Genomic DNA, 14,892 nt, shown 5'->3' with positions numbered 1-14,892 from the left:
GCGCATAGTAAGCACTTAATGAGCAGCATGGTGTAGTAGAAGCAGCATGGCATAATGGACGGAGAACGAACCTGGGAGTCAGAAGGTCATGGGTTCTAATCCCAGCTCCTCCAGTTCTCTGCTCTGTGACCTCGGGCAAGTCACTTCACTTCTCTGAGCCTCAGTTACATCATCTGTAAAATGGAGATTGAGACTATAAGCCCCACATGGGAGAAGGGACTGTGTCCAACTGAATTTGCTTGTATCCACCCCAGCACTTAGTACAATGCCTGGCACATAGTAAGTGCTCAACAAATTCCATCATTATTATTATTATCACTATTATGTTCCATAACTATTAGAAAAACTCAGGTTGAAATTTGCTCCTCCAGAAAGTCCTACAGAGTCAAAGTTTGCAAATTTTCAGGAGAGAGACAGCCGTGTGATCACCTGTGCAAAAGAATATTCTGGCTCCTAGAGTTTTTATCTGTAATCAATCACTGGGATTTATTGAGCGCTCACTATGTGCAGGGCACTGTCTTAAGCACTGGGAAGAGTCCATTATAACAGAGTTGGTTGACACATTATTTCAGACTAGAAGTCAAAATAAATGAGGATCTAATTGGAACCTCAGATAAGTCTGTTTTCTAATCAAAGAGCTCAAGTACAATTAATCAAGGATATTTCTTGAGCAGTTACTGTGGGCAGAGCACTGTACTTAGCTCTTGGCCACAGTGACCTTACAGTCTAGTAGTGGAACATAACCTTATGCCACCCAAAATGATTTATTTTTATCAGTTAACTGACCCCAGTGTGTGAATTCAGGCTTGTCTGATGCTGTCGAGCCGTCTCCGACCCATAGCGACGCCACGGACACATCTCTCCCAGAAGGTCCCGCTCTCCATCTGCAATCATTCCGGTAGTGGATCCAGAGAGTTTTCTTGGTCAAAATCCAGAAGTGGTTTATCATTGTCTACTTCCATGTGGTAAACTCGAGTCTCTGCCCTCGACTCTGTCCCGTGCCGCTGCGGCCCAGCTAAGATGACTTTTGACTTACAGCAGGATGCTTTCCACTCGCCAGCCACTGGCCAAGCTAGGAAGGGAATAGACAGGCCTCAGCTTGACTCTCCCTCCCCCCTCACATCCGCCAAACTCACTCTCTCCCCCTCTTCAAGGCCTACTGAGAGCTCACCTCCTCTAGGGGGTCTTCCTTAGACTGAGCCCTCCCTCTCCCTCTGCTCCTCCTCCCCTCCCCATTCCCCTACTCCCTCCCTCTGCTCTACCCCCTTCCCCTCCCCACAGCACTTGCATAGATTTGTGCATATTTACTGCTCTATTTATTTTATTAATGATGTGCATTTATCTCTGGTTCTACTTATTTTGATGGTATTGAGGCCTGTCTACTTGTTTTGTTGTCTGCCTCCCCCTTCTAGACTGTGAGCCCGTTGTTGGGCAGGGATTGTTTCTGTCTGTTGCCAAATTGTACTCTCCCAAGCGCTTAGTACAGTGCTCTGCACACAATAAGCACTCAATAAATAAGATTGAATGAATGAATGAATGGCAGAGTACTGGAAACTCTCCAGGTGTGACCCTGCGAGAGGGTGAATTCAGTAGCACCCTAATTCTCTTTGTCCCTAGCACTGACATCTTGTCATCATTTAATGCTGGCTCAAAAAACATCTGTCCTTTCAGTTCTCTTCAGAGTTGATTAAGTCCTCTCTTAATCTCAGGGTTTCTGAGGAGTGCTGATTTACACAATAGTAAATGCTGATCTAAGCAGACATTTCTGCCTCTCCTTAGTATTTCTCTCTGACTGTGCATTCTAATCAAGAATTTCTTTTTACTATACTCCCAGTTTCCTTACTTGTTGTTCCTTAGAATTGGAGGTTTCTTTAGGAAGCATTTATATGGTGAGGTAGTTGGGGATTTTTTTTCCCCCTTTGAAGTCAAATAACCTAATCGTTGGAAGATGGAAGTGGAAATTGTGTTAAAAAGATAAAAGACATTTTTACACTTATCTATACAACCAAGCAGTCTTAAATAACCACTCAAAGGAACTGAAAAAGAAATATCAATTCCCTTGCAGAAGAAATCTCTAATTAGAGGTCAAATAAAGCACACCGAAACCTCAGGGATGTTATAGAAAGATCATTTAAGACACTGACTTGCCTACTGAAAGGTTGTTGTGTTTTCGTGAGTTGTTTTACATATTTATTCCTCTCTAAATTGCATTTAGCAGTCACAGGCGAACAATGTGGTACTAATAAGTTGTGTTGTTTCATTGCAGAATAGGGTTTAGATCACTGGATCTTAAAGTTCAGCAATGTTCTGGATTTTTAAATCAATCAGCACTCTTAATTGAGTGCTCACTGTGTCCCGTTCACTGTACCAAGCACTTGGGAGTGTAAAATGCAACAGAATGGGTAGACACGTTCCCTACCCGAAAGAAACAGCATGGCTTAGTGGATAGAACACAGACCTGGGTGTCAGAAGGACCGGGGGTCTAATTCTGACTCTGCTACTTTTCTGCTGTGTGACAAGTCACTTCACTCTGGGCCTCAGTTACCTCATCTGGAAAATGGGGAGTGAGACCCATGTGGGACAGGGCCTGTGTCCAACCTGATCAGCTTGTGTCTATTCCAGCACTCAGAACAGTGCTTGGCACATAGTAAGCACTTAACAAATACCACTATTATTATTAATCAAAGGAACTTACAGTTTAGAGAGGAACTCTTTAAACTCTTTCTAATGTGCTATAATAATAATGTTGGTATTTGTTAAGCGCTTACTGTTCTAAGTGCTGGGGTAGATTTACAGGGTAATCAGGTTGTCCCACGTGAGGCTCACAGTCTTAATCCCCATTTTACAGATGAGGGAATTGAGGCACAGAGAAGTTAAGTGACTTGCCCACAGTCACACAGCTGACAAGTGGCAGAGCTGGGATTTGAACCCATGACCTCTGACTCCCAAGCCCGTGCTCCTTCCACTGAACCACGCCACTTCTCTGCTGTCTTTCCCGATTTCCTGATGGGAGGTTTCAGACACACTGGCCTATTCCCATAATTCATGGTCATCTCAGTTGCACCACGAGTATTTGGGAAAGATGCCCATGTCTGTCCATCCACCTCACTATTCTTACTATGGTATTTAAGCACTTACTATGTGCCAGGTACTGTATTAAGCGCTGGGGTGCATACAGGTATATCGGGTTGGACACAGTCCTTGTCTCCCTTGGGGCTCGCAGTCTTAATCCCCATATTACAGATGAGGGAACTGAGGCACAGATAAATTAAGTGACTTGCCCACGGTCACACGGCAGGCAAGTGGCGGAGCCAGGATTAGACCCCAAGACCTTCTGACTCCCAGGCCCGTGCTCTACCCGCTACACCATGCTTTTCACTTTCAGATTTGATTGAGATTCCTGGGACTTAAAAACGCTGAAAGTGGGGAGAGACAAGAGGCTCATGGTTGCAGTAAATCGAAATGGTACTAATGCGACATCTACTCAAATATGCCTATGTGAGAACAGGATAAGATCAAACTGAGGGCGTTATTATGTCCGTGCTCTAATCAAATCCTTATTCTGTTTTCATTCCCATCACAACAAAGATTTTCCCACTACCCACCGATTAGAGCAAATCAAATTTGTTAAAAGACGCTTTTGTGCGGCAAGACTATAATTGCCTCTTCTGTCTCTCTCTTACTTTGCATTTCCCTGTTACAGGAAAATGCTTGGCCTTTCATCACATGCCTGAAAAACAACTATTGAATGGTCATTTCTGGGTTGTATTGGGTCTTGAAAGCCCAATCTTTTCCCCTCACTCAGGACAGTACTCTCGGTGGTAAGAAAGGAGTACTTTTGATAAATGGCTATTTTTAAGATAACTTTACCACATTGTCTGTTGAATGACACGTAAATGTAAAAAGGCTAATTATTTACCTTAGGAGAGCTTATTATGCAGCTGCCTTAGCCTCAAACTGTGTTCTTGAAATACATCTTGGCAAAGGAAAAGTAAGCATTTGAAATTTTAATTAATCAATCGATGGTATTGATTGAGTGTTTACTATGTGTGGAGCACGGTACTAAGCGCTTGGGAAAGTACGATGACAGCAGAATTAGCAGAAACGTTCCCCGCCCTTAATAAGATCACAGTCATTAAGGGGAATGGTGGGGGAAGTCGTTAATATGAACAAATAAGTAATTTAAAATATATAGTTTAAAGATCCATCCATAAGTGCTGTGGGGCTGGAGATAGGGTGAATATCAAACCGTGAGCCCATCTTTGGGCAGGGACTGTCTCTATCTGTTGCCAAATTGTACATTCCAAGCACTTGGTACAGTGCTCTGCACATAGTAAATGCTCAATTAATACGATTGAATGAATCAATCAATCAATCAGATGTCCAAAGGTCACAGATCCAAGGACATAGATGACACAGAAGGAAGAGTGAGCAGGGGAAAAGAAGACTTAATTGGGTAAACTAATAGTCCATTACCTGGTGTAAAAGCTATATTGTACCAATTTAGTGTGGAGGATTAAACATTTTGGCCAAAACCCATTCTCTTTCATTATGTGTTGTGGATGAATATTGAATACTAATAGTGTTATTAATATTTATTAAATGCTAGACCTGAAATAAGCACAATATTGTAGTAGGGTCAAACATGACTCCTGCCCATTGTATTTGCAAACTCAATATATCTGTTCTACCGATTTTATAGTTTTCCTGTCAGTGACTTTCTGAATGCATCTGGACCATATTGGCCGAACTGCGTAGGGGTTGACTTCATTATCACCTCAGTAATTTCTTACGAGAAGCAGCGTGACCTAGTGACAAGAACGAGAGTCTGGGGAGTCAGGGGACCTGAGTTCTAATTCCAGCTCTGCCACTCACCTTATAAGTGACCTCGGGTATATCACTTTACTTCTCTTTGCCTCAGTTACCTCATTAATTGATCAGTGGTATGTCTTGAGTGCTTATTGTGTGCAGAGCACTTTACTAAATGCTTGGAGGAGTACAATATAGCAGAGTTGGCAGATGAAATTTATATTCCTATGATTAAATTTATATAGAAATGTATATTCGCTGCTCACCGGGAGCTTACAGTTTAAAGTTTACGCATGTAAAATGGTGACAGGATACGTTTTCTCCCTCCCTCTTAGACTGCGTCCCCTACATGGGCTAGGGATGGTATCTGATCCGATTATGTTGTATCTACCCTAGGGCTTAATACCGTGCATGGCTCAAAATACTTATTTATAATAATAAAAAAAATCACTTATGTAAAACATAGTAGTAAACACTGAGTATTATATTTGGAAAGCAGTTAATCAGTTATTCTATGGGATGTATTGTGTGCTCACTCTGTGCAGATCCCTGTACCAGGATTTAGGAGCTTGGGAGAGTACAGTAATAATAATAATGATAATCATGGTGGTATTTGTTAAGCGCTTACTTTGTGCCAACCACTGTACTGAGCACTGCAGCGGATACAAGCAAATCAGGTTGGACACAGCCGCCTGTCCCACATGGGACAGAGAAGCATGCACAGAGAAGCAGCGTGGCGCAGTGGAAAGAGCATGGGCTTTGGAGTCAGGGCTCATGAGTTCGAATCCCAGCTCTGCCACTTGTCAGCTGTGTGACTGTGGGCAAGTCACTTAACTTCTCTGTGCCTCAGTTCCCTCATCTGTAAAATGGGGATGAAGACTGTGAGCCCCACGTGGGACAACCTGCTTCCCCTGTGTTTACCCCAGCGCTTAGAACAGTGCTCTGCACATAGTAAGCGCTTAACAAATACCAACATTATTATTATTATGGGGCTCACAGTCTCAATCCCCTTTTTACAGATGAGGTAACTGAGGCTCAGAGAGGTGAAGTGACTTGCCCAAGGTCACCCAGCAGATATGTGGCAGTAGAGTTAGCAGACACGATCTTTGTCCTCAGAGAGCTTAAAAAAGATGCAGTCCCTGATCGAGAAGAGATTCCCAATTTTATGGGGTAGGCAAAACACATGAAGAAATGTGTATCATGAGACTACATTTCAAAATTCAGAATTTCAAAATTTAATCATATAAAGCCTCAACAGTAAAAAAAAAAAAAAAGTGACTTGGCTTCATTATTGCTTGGGTGGTGGAAGGTGGGTTAGGGTGGTGATGGTTAGACATTCTGGAGTAAAGCACCAGAATCAGTGTTGAGGAGGAAAGACTCAAACTCATGTTATTCCTTGCCGTGTTATTTAGGCTCCTTCCGCGAGAGCCACTGGGATTTTCAGAGTAAACTGGGCAGCTCGGAAGTTTCCGGTGACTTTGCAGAGCACCAAAGTGTGGGGGAACAAACGTATTTTATGGCCACCCTTTGTTGTGGGCAGGAAACGTGTCTACTAACTTTGTTTTGTTGTACCAAGGGCTTAGTAAGGTACTGTGCATACAGTAAGTGCTCAGTAAGTCTGATTATACTGTAAGCCCCTCATTGGGCAGGGATTGTCTCTATCTGTTGCCGAATTGTATATTCCAAGTGCTTAGTACAGTGCTCTGCACATAGTAAGCGCTCAATAAATACTATTGAATGAATGAATGAATGAATAAATATCATTGATTGACTGAGAGGGCGGTCAAGGAGGTCTCAGACGAATGATATCCACCATTTGGGAAGTGAAAGGGCCAGGGAAGCCTCGCTGGTTCTTGGCAGCAGACTGTGCGCTCGTTGCGGGCAGGGAATGCTACCGTTTATTGTTGTAGCATACTTGCCCAAGTGCTTAGTACAGTGCTGTGCACACACTAAGCACTCAATAAATCGAATGAATGAATGAGGACTAGACCAAATGAAGGAGGCCACTGAGGAGAGCGAATAGAGGATAGGATTGAGAAACAGTGTGGCCTAGTGATTGGACCCCGGGCCTGGGAGTCAGGACCTGGGTTCTAATCCCGGCTCCTCCAATTGTCTGCTCTGTGACCTTGGGCAAGTCACTTCATTTCTCTAGCCCTCAGTTATCTCATCTGGAAAATGGGGATTAAGACTGTGAACCCCATGTGGTACGTGGACTTTGTCCAACCTTATTGCCCGTATCTACACCAGCACTTAGTACAGTGCCTGGCACATAGTAAGCACTTAAATACCATTTAAAAAAAAAAGAGGAATTGGGTGGCATCAAGGGAGAGGAGCCAAGGCTCTAAGCATAGAAGAGTTTTCATACTAAACAATTTGATTACAGAATTCCATGTCTTTAAAATCTACAAACATTGAAAATGTACAGTCCACCAAAAAAGTGAGAGTATTTTGGCAGTAGAGCTGATTTCAGCGGTCCATGGCTGGGATGAGGGCTTTATTCATTTATTCAATCATATTTATTGGGCGCTTACTGTATGCAGAGCACCCTACTAAGCGCTTGGCTTTACATCTCTTCCAAACATGGTTCGACATTTAGTGTGCCGTGCACCATTAGAATTGCAGTGCGTTCAGGCCACGAACCGTGGCCCTTATGCATTCAGTTACCAGTCCCTCTGCAGGAATATGTGTCTTCATTCTGTCTTTCGATTAGAGCGCTGCTAGGGATTTAGAGAGAGTTTTTCTGACAGCGCAAGCCCGTTTGGGTGAGCATGCCGGGCTCACTCGCCTTTTCAGAAGGTGTGAGTTCTACAGCGCGAGGTTTCTTTAGGGCAAGCCTTTGCAGGAAGGCTTCCCTGCTTTGGAGGGGACCCGACTTGATCTAAAATCAGCAAAAATGGAAAATTTGCACATTGCTTGGGCATAAGGATTGGGCTTTTAAAAAATCTGCTGTGTTACTCTATTTTTGTATTTGCTGGTGTTCTTTTTGAGGACCTACAGAAAGGAGTATGCATAAGGATAGGGGTCGTTTATGGCGGAGTGGGTGTTAGGGAAGCCTGTGTGTTAGGCCTGGTTGCTTCTGTTTGTGTCTGGAGAAAATGCGCCTTTGAATGGAGAAGATTTGGAAGATTTGAAGAGTGGGGAGCCAGGAGTCAAAAGACTTTGGTCTCTGATCTCTGCTGTGGGATTACTGTGCAATTTAGGATAAATGATAGACCTGACAGATTTCTGGGTTTTCTCAGTAGTAAAATGCAAATCGTATTTCTGTTCCTCCCTGAAATGCCTCTCCATGAACTTGAGTATTGTGTTTCATAAACACAAAACGATTTAATTACATGCTCTGAACACAGTAAGCAGTGTGGCCTAATGGATAGGGTCAATACAGATGACTGATTGACTGACTTGAGCTTAGACATGAGAGTCAGGAGGACCTGGGTTCTAATCCCTGCTCAGCCACCTGTCTGCTGTGTGACCTTGGCCAAGTCACCTCACTTCTAGTGGCTCAGTGGGAAGAGCCCAGACTTGGGAGTCAGAGGTCATGGGTTCTAATTCCGAATCTGCCACTTGTCAGCTCTGTGACTTTGGGCAAGTCACTTCACTTCGCTGAGCCTCAGTTACCTCATCTGTAAAATGGGGATGAAGACTGTGAGCCCCACTTGGGACAACCTGATCACCTTGTATCCCCCCCAGCGTTTAGAACAGTACTTTGCACATAGTAAGTGCTTAACAAATACCAAAATTTATTTTTTATTTTTTACCCTAGTGCTCAGTACAGTGCCTAGTTCATACTAAACACAGAACAAAAAACATTAAAAAAAAACCCCAGTAAGTGCTCAGTAAGTACCAATGAGTGAATGCAATGTAGTGCATTTATGAGTCACACAAAACCTTAGTAGTTGAGTGCAAGAATACGGGGAAATTTCCTTTCTCCCTAAAATTTTTCAGGGCCCTTTCACTGCTTTTCAGGTTGGTAAAAGCTAGTGTAAAAGCTACAGTGTAAACAAGGTGAGCTCTCCACCAGCTGTCTCTTCTCCAGAATTACTGGGAAAATTTTGCCGACACCTTTGATTTTTAGGCAAGTTCCTTAAAGCCTTCTTGTCGCAGTTCATGTCTTTCCTCTGAAATTGAGTTTTTATTTTTTCCTTTGAAGAGGGCCATCAACTTAACCTATCTCAATGACCTTATTGGATATATGATTAGGTTAGCACTTTGATATTCCTCTCCCCTTCATAGAGAAGCAACATGGCAGCACAGGCCTGGGAGTCAGAAGGTCATAGGTTCTAATCCGGACTCCCCCACTTGTCTACTGTGTGACCTTGGGCAATTCACTTCTCTGGGCCTCAGTGACCTCATATTTAGAATGGTGATTGAGACTGTGAGCCCAATGTGGGACGGGGACTGTCTCCAACCCGATTTGCTTGTATTAGCCCCAGCGCTTAGAATAGTGCCTGTCACAAAGTAAGTGCTTAACAAATACCATTATTATTATTATTATAAATTGCACCAGACAGATGAGAGGGCAGAGTTAAAGCATGCAAGGAAAAACTTGAAGTGGACAAAGTCGGCCAGATATCTAGATTTCCACCAGTAGCGCTCTGTGGCTTGAACGCAGGAGCAAAGGCAGTGAGTGGACTGCGGTTGAGACTTCAATCCCCGGTTGTCCTTGCGAAGGCTTGGGGAGGTCAGGGTCTCATTTGCGCTTGCGACTGGCTCCTGGAGCACTGAAGTGGCTGGTCCTGGGCAGTTCGAGTGGCCTCTGGTCCTTGGGCTCATGAGAGAACGCATCGGAGGTGGACTCGGCAAGAGGGTTGGGTCCACAAGAATGGTTGGGAAAGGGTGAAGTGAGCTGGTGGAGACTCTGAATAATGAATCTTAAGGATTCCTCCAATGGGAAATGGGTAATGGAGGGGAAAGGGTGTAGGGAGAGAGAGGAGTGTGCCAGGTAAAATATGGGGCAGGCCAATGAATTCTTTCATTCATTCATTCATTCATTCATTCAATCAATCGTATTTATTGAGCACTTACTGTGTGCAAAGCACTGTACTAAATGCATGAGAGAGTACAATATAGCAACAAACAGACCCATTCCTGCCCCCAACAAGCTTACAGTCTAGAGGGGGAGACAGGCATTAATATAAATAAATAAATTACACACATATACAGATATGTATATCTGACTTGTGTTGTGCTTGTATGTGCTGTGGGGGTGGGAGGGAGGATGAATAAAGGAGCAAGTAAGAGCAGAGGGAGTGGGAGAAGGGGAAAGGAGGGCTGAGTCAGGGAAGGCTTTTTGGAGGAGATGTGCAGTCAATAAGGCTTTGAATTCTTTGGCAGACTAGTTTCTAGGAATCTCTGTGCAAGATAGAGTTGGCTTTACTGGGTATTTTGTTACAGTTTAAAACTTTAAAAATACACCGAAAGGTAAGAGTACGTCTAAGTACTGCAGACATTAGAATGTAAGCTCGTTGTGGGCAGGTAATATCAGTCATATTTATTGAGCACTTATTTTGTGCAGAGCACTGTACTAAGCCCTTGGGAGAGTGCGACACAACAATAAACACATTCCCTACCCATAATGAATTTACAGTCTAGAGGACTATGTTATATTCTTATACAGTGCTCAATAACTATGACTAATTGAGTGATGAATTGGCAGTGAAACAGTTTATTGCATCTCTTCCCCAGGGTCTGTGTTGACTTTGCTAACATAGTAGTTTAAATTATCCCTAGCCTCAGTAACTGTTAAATCAAGGCCTTCTTTTCAGGAAAATGTTGAGAATTTATTATTTTAGATATAAAATTGTACCAACATTAACGAGACGCATTCATTTCAGCAAAAGATCTTTTTGATAGTTATCGAACAATTTTTGTCTTACGGTGTTTTAAAATGAATAAATGAAGTCTCCTCAAATGTTCGACAGTAGTTCACCTAAAATGAAGTCTCCATCTGCCGGTGTGAATAATAGGTAAAAAAATAATTAGGAAATAAAATAGTGCTAAGAATCTATAGAGAAAAACCTGTCCTCAGTTTTTTTTCATGGTATTTGTTAAGTGCTTACTATATTCCAGGCACTCCAGGAAGCGCTAGGGTAGATACAAGCTAATCAGGTTGGACACAGGTCGTGTCCCACTTGCGCTCATAAGTTCCAGTGGCTAGTAAAAAGAATAGCTTTTCTAATTAATAAAACCACAAGTCACATGACAGAGAATAAAACTTGGGTTGCTTGGCTGAATAAAAAGGTTGAAAATATATCCTGTTCTTTCCCTCTTCCAAGCCCTTTAGAAACATTAACAAGTCAATTCATATAGTAGGCATGTGAGGGAAGCCAAAAATAGCCCTGCAGTGACATGACAAACTGTTTATTTCAGGGTTCTCTGTAATCAGAGATTAGAACTGGGCGAGCTTAGAGAGGTTATTTACATGAAACCCTGAAAATGAGAAAGTTAACAGCATATGGGCTTTGTATTGCAAATAGTTTTGAAGGAACATGTTTTGGCATAAAGCATACTCTACTCTTCACTAATGGATATGGCTAATAGTGCGTATATGTTAGAGACCTGTCCTTTTTCCACTAATGTTTAGATTACTGGGTGTTGGAAAGCCATTTTCTGTCATTTGCCTTTTTAGGACTAATGAACTCTCTTCCCAAAGTAAAGTTCTTAGTTTACTTTATCTGAGGTTTGAAAAGAAATCAGAATGACTTATTCAGAAGAAAAGCACCATTAGATTTTACATTTTCAGTCTGGTACCTGACACATTTCTAGAGTGGGCAGAGTCTCGGGTGTGAATTTTGGAAAGTTTTTCATCTTATTTTAAAAGGGTCTAAATAGATCTCCTCCCTTAATCAATTTACTTCACCAGCACATAATACCCCATCTGGTTCCTGTGAATAACCACAACAGAAACTCTAAAATATTAGGAGTTGCTATCTATACAGCTTGTTTTAGGTGAGCTGGGGTTTGACTGAATACTATAGTGAAATCGTGATCCCAAATCATGGGATTTGGAATTCTGTTTTAAAAACTATCCAAAGACTATAGGAAGTCAAACTCAATCCATAAAAGGAGTGATAACCAAGATAAGTGAAATTTATAAAAAGAAATACAACAGAGAAGCAGCAGGGTCTAGAGGATAGAGCATGGGCCTGGAAGTCAAAGGGATCTGGGTTCTAATCCCGGGTCTGCCACTTGTCTGCTTATGACCTTGGATAAATCATTTAACTTCTGTATGCCTCAGTTAACCTCATCTGTAAAATGAGGATGTAATACCTGTAATACCTATTCTCCCTCTAGCGTGGCTCAGTGAAAAGAGTCCAGACTTGGGAGTCAGAGGCCATGAGTTCGAATCCCAGATCTACCGCTTGTCAGCTGTGTGACTTTGGGCAAGTCACTTAACTGCTCTGTGTCTCAGTTACCTCATCTGTAAAATGGAGATTCACTGTGAGCCTCATGTGGGACAACCTGATTACCCTGTATCTACCCCAGCGCTTAGAATAGTGCTCTGTATATAGAAAGTGCTTAACAAATACCAACATTATTATTATTATTTAGACTATTTGGGAGCAGTCCTATTTGGGACCAGGGACTGTGTCCAATATAATTAACTCATATCTAACCCAGCAGTTAGAACAGAGCTGGACGCAGAGTATGCACTTAAGAAATGCAATCATCATAGCACTTCAAACTTCTTAGCATCAGAGCTGGTGGAAAAGTAACTTTTACTTTGCTGTGACGTCAGCAGGGGCTAGACTTGTCATATGGCTCAGGTTGCCCCCCCACAATAATTAAGAAGTGATGAATCTTGGCTGGGGATTTCATCCATCTCTCTGGATCTTAGTAATGATTTATTGATAAAGAGACTGCATTCAGATAATCATAATAATAATGATAATAACTGTGGTATTTATTAAGTGGTTTACTGTGTGCCAGGCACTGTCCTAAGCGCCGAGGTGGATACAAGCAAAACGGGTTGACACAGTCCCTGTCCCGCATGGGGCTCACAGTCTCAATCCCCATTTTACAGATGAGGGAACCGAGTCCCAGAGAAGTGAAGCGACTCGCCCAAGTCACACAGCAGACAAGAGCTGGGATTAGAACCCATGATCTTCTGGCTCCCAGGCCCGAGCTCCTTCCACTGCACTTAGAACGGTGCTTTGCACACAGTAAGGGCTCAATAAATGTGATTAAATGAATGGATGACATTGGCATGAATGTCATTGGCATCCTTAAGTCCCCGCGGACTCGATTAACTCTTTTCCTTGCTGTGGTTTCCAATCTCCTCTGGGGCCCCCTTGGAATAGACAGATGCTCTCTTTTGCATCCCAAGGAGGAACAGAACTTGATGATGGTAGGAAATGGAGCTACAGCATTCTGGATTGGAGGACTGTCCTTGAGCAGAGTTTCGGTTGGAGCATGAGCCAGAGAGACAGAGGCAAAAACAGCCTGGCGTGAGAAGCAGCGTGACTCAGTGGAAGGAGCACGGGCTTGGAATCAGAAGTCATGGATTCGAATTCCGGGCTCGGCCCACTTGTCAGCTGTGTGACTTTGGGCAAGTCACTTAACTTCTTGGTACCTCAGTTACCTCATCTGTAAAATGGGGATTAAGACTGTGAGCCCCACGTGGGACAACCTGATTCCCCTGTGTCTACTCCAGCACTTAGAACAGTGCTCGGTACATAGTAAGCGCTTAACAAATACCAACATTATTATAACAATTTCTGGTGTTGCCGCAGCTCCAACCAGAAAGACAGTGTTTCTGTCGCGCAGTCAAGAAAGAACTCTCGTCGCACCTTGATCTTGTGCACGCTACATCAGTCTTGGACATCAATCAGGAGAAGCAGCGTGGCGTGCTGGAGAGTGGCAAGAGCACGGGCCTGGGAGTCAGAAGATCCTGGATTGTAATCCCGGCTCCGCCACTTGTCTTCTGTGTGGTCTTGGGCAAGCCACTTCACTTCTCTGTGCCTTGGTCACCTCATCTGTAAAATGGGGATGAAGAATGTGAGCCCTGTGTGGGACATGGGCTGTTTCCAACTGGATTTGCTTGTATCCACCCCAGTACTCTTAGTACAGTGCCTGGCACTTAACATATACCATAATTAGTAATGATTATTATTATTAGAGCACGGGCCTGGGATTCAGAAGTTCATGAGTTCTAATCCTGGCTCCGCCACTCATCTGCTGTGTGACCATGGGCAAGTCCCTTCACTTCTCTAGACCTCAGTTACTTCATCTGGAAAATGAGGATTGAGACTGAGCCTCACATGGGACAGGGACTGTATCCAACTCCATTTGCTTGTAGCCATCTCAGCGCTTAGTACAGTGCCTGGCACATAGTAAGCACTCAACAAATGCCATCGTCATCATCATCTTGTGTGCCTGCCTGCCATGCTTGCTCACCCTTGGTATCTTAATCTTTTAGTCAGTCCATCGGTTGTATTTATCGAGTGCTTGTTGTTGTCTTACGCTGTCGAGTCGTGTTCAATCCATAGTGACGCCATGGACACATCTCTCCCAGAACGCCGCACTTCCAGCTGCAGTCGTTCTGGCAGCATATTCATAGAGTTTTTTTGGTCAAAATACGGAAGTGGTTTACAGTTGCCGCCTTCCACGCAGCAAATTCGAGTCTCCACCCTTGACTCTCTCTCATGCCCCTGCTGCCCAGCACGGGCAAGCTTCGACTTGTAGCGGATGGCCTGCCACTCGCTAGCCACTGGCCAAGCTAGGAATGGAATGGACAGGTCTCTGCTTGATTCTCCCTCCTGTAGTCGAGACTGGCAGAGTCCTGGAAACTCTCCAGGAGTGACCCTGAGAGGGTAATTGAGTGCTTAATGCGTGCAAAGCACAATACCGAGTTCTTGGGAGAGTACAGTGGGATAAGAAGACAAATCCCTACCCTCAAAATCTAGCAGGGGGAGGAGACATTAAAAATACAGATAGAGGAAACAATCGCATAAAAGGTTATGTACATAAATAGACTGGAAGGTTGTTGTGGGCAGGGAATGTTTTGGTAATATTGTTCTCTCCAAGCGCTCTGCACATAGTAAGCATGCAATAAATACCGTCGATAATGGTGATGACGATGATAAA

General features: G+C 43.4%; 1 protein-coding gene and 1 non-coding gene across 2 annotated transcripts in view; one reads left to right on the top strand and one right to left on the bottom strand.

Annotated features, from left to right (window-relative positions):
- The window catches only part of RNF13 (ring finger protein 13), a 247,592-nt gene that overhangs the window by 138,523 nt on the left and 94,177 nt on the right, over window positions 1-14,892 (top strand). The gene's annotated exons all lie outside the window — the stretch shown is intronic.
- Window positions 14,483-14,620, bottom strand: LOC114816094. Its single transcript, XR_003763880.1, has one exon. It is a non-coding gene; the product is annotated as a small nucleolar RNA SNORA7 (small nucleolar RNA).

This window comes from Ornithorhynchus anatinus, chromosome 1 (genome assembly GCF_004115215.2).
Source record: "Ornithorhynchus anatinus isolate Pmale09 chromosome 1, mOrnAna1.pri.v4, whole genome shotgun sequence".
NCBI lineage: Eukaryota > Metazoa > Chordata > Mammalia > Monotremata > Ornithorhynchidae > Ornithorhynchus > Ornithorhynchus anatinus.
This window is presented reverse-complemented; position numbering and strand designations above follow the sequence as displayed.